Source organism: Limulus polyphemus, unplaced genomic scaffold, assembly GCF_000517525.1.
Source record: "Limulus polyphemus unplaced genomic scaffold, Limulus_polyphemus-2.1.2 Scaffold2720, whole genome shotgun sequence".
In the NCBI taxonomy this organism is placed as follows: domain Eukaryota; kingdom Metazoa; phylum Arthropoda; class Merostomata; order Xiphosura; family Limulidae; genus Limulus; species Limulus polyphemus.
The window spans coordinates 112,539-115,228 of record NW_013668330.1 but is presented as its reverse complement, the minus strand read 5'-3'; positions in this window follow the sequence as shown (position 1 = coordinate 115,228).

The following is a 2,690-nucleotide window of genomic DNA, read 5'->3' as shown; positions in this document are numbered from 1 at the left end:
TTATAAACTAAAATAGAGGGCGCCTAGAAAAGACTAGAGTTGCCAGGAACAGTCATGATCCTTCTAGAAACTCATGACAAAAAGTTTGTATCGAGAAAGAATAAACTAGTTTTAATTAAGAAGGGTTTGTTTGTTTTGAAGTTCGCGCAAAGCTACACTAGGGCTATCTGCGCTAGCCGTCCCTAATTTAGCAGTGTAAGACTAGAGGGAAGACAGCTAGTCATCACCACCCACCGTCAACTCTTGGGCTACTCTTTTACAAACGAATAGTGGGATTGACCGTCACATTATAAAGCCCCCACGGCTGAAAGGGCGAGCATGTGTGGGGATTCGAACCAGCAGATTGCGAGTCGAGTATCCTAACCACCTGGCCATGCCGGGCCCAATTAAGCAGGGACTTGTATCGCTGAAGTTCCTCGGAGAGAAATTATACCGGAAACAGATACGCGACAATATAGTATCTAAACTCTTCTGTGCGTAATACGATTATATGAAAAACAGTCGGTCGATCGTATCCTAGTGGCTAGCGTGCCCATACTGTGAATCCGAGGATTCGTGGTTTGCGACTCGTTTTCACAAAAGCACATTCTGCACTTTATGAACGTGGGAGCGTTATAAGAGTGACTGTTCGATCCTACAAGACTATGTGCACATTGCCCTTTTATTGCTTTTTGTAAAATTCTGAAACAAACAAATATAAATGTTTGTTTTAACGCAAAGCTAAACAGTGGACTCGTGTGGATCGAACCCTATATGCTAGCGTTATAAACCCAGAGCCATAACGGACCACATTAAAAATACACCTATATAACATCCAACTATTAACTCCCTATATTCTGCGGACTTACAATGCTAGAAACCGAGTTTCGATACCCGTGGTGGGCAGAGCACAGATAGCCCTTTGTGTAGCTTTGTGCTTAACTACAAACAAACAAACAAACAAACTCCTTATATAAGATTAACATCGAACTCGTATGATTGACCACTTAGCTTGACCTGTGACCGTGCAAAGCACGTGAAGCGTGAAGAAATACAGGAGTATTTACTTGCGATAGGAATTTAGGGGGAAAAAAGAAGATGTGTCATTAAAATAGGAATTTCATGTAATATAATTATTTAACTGATCGGTAATTATCTTTCGTTCGACTTTTCAACAACTAGAAGAGTATAAGACATCAGTAGTATATAAAACATTAACCACTCGTAAGTTCTAAAATACTGAACTTTCTATAATTAATACTTGAAACCGAATTGAAAGAACGAACTCTGCCTAGTTAGTATTCAACAATGGTGCTTTAGTAGGCACTTGATGTAAATGTTGCCCATTCAACATTATACGGATTACGGTTAGTGCAAAGTTAACACAATAGGATATCTGCACTCTCTGTCCGCAGCGTTGAATCGAACCCCGGATTTTAGCGCTGTAAGTCTGTAAACTCACCGGGAGAGGGACAGAATTTTAATGGCTATTGTTATTATTATTTTATGATATTTCTGTGAATCCCTAAAGCAATATATACATATATTGTTTTGTTTGTTTGTAGTTAAGCACAAAGCTACACAAAGGGCTATCTGTGCTCTGCCCACCATGGGTATCGAAATCCGGTTTCTAGCGTTGTAAGTCCGCAGACATGCCACTGTGCTACTGGGAGGCAATATATATATATATACTATTAGGGTTCTTGTTTTTGTTTTATTAATGTAATGCTATCTGCACTCTGGCTGCTGCGGGGAATCAAACCCCAGATTCCCGCATTGTAAGCTCGTAATCTTACCGTTAATCCACCGGAAGACTATCGTTAAGATATATTAACACATTCACCTATCCCATCCGTCATTATCTGTCGAAAACCGGAATACATGGCAGGCAACAAACTAGTTGCTGAAGTAGGTCACTACGATTAAAAAACTAGGCGTTCCAAGATGTGGGACCTTCAGGACAAGTTGATTCATCTTGTTTAAAATTCTTCGCGATACAGAAAGGACGCAGGTAATCTAAACCTTGTACTTATTGCATCATGCGAAGTAAAGTGAGATGCATCAAGCGAACTAACGATCTCTAAACTGTATTTGAATTTCCAGCTAAGTCGCTCTTGAGATTGTATTCTGAGATTTCATTAGCAGAACTGTTAAATAATTTTAAAAAATATATACACTTTAGATGCGTATAAGTGTCAACTAACGGGTTGAATACATCCAATTGTCCTTCATTGAACGTGCTCGACCTTTCAACCATAAGGGTGTTATAACGTGACTGTTAATTCCAGTATTCGTTACTAAAGAACAGTCCGAGAGTTGGTGGTGGGTATTTTTGACTAGCTGCCTTCCGTCTAGTCTATCACATGAAATTTAAGGACGGCTAGCGCAGATGGCCCTCGAATATCTTTGTGTGAAATTCAACAAACAAACAAACCATTAATATTCAATACAAGGTTTGATATTATCGAGAAAACGTATTGTTACGTCTCCGTTTGTTAATTGATTTTCCGTAAATTCGTTCCGACGAAACTTTAGCGACACAAGTCCTTACTTAATAAAACTGGTTTATTCTTCCTAAAAATAACTTCACGATACACTTGTTTTCAACAGTCGCTCTATAACAAACGCTATAACAACGAACTTCAACAATACGTCTCTCTCTCTCTGACTGCAGTTCAATTACTCACTACCTACACACACGTTGTTCCGTC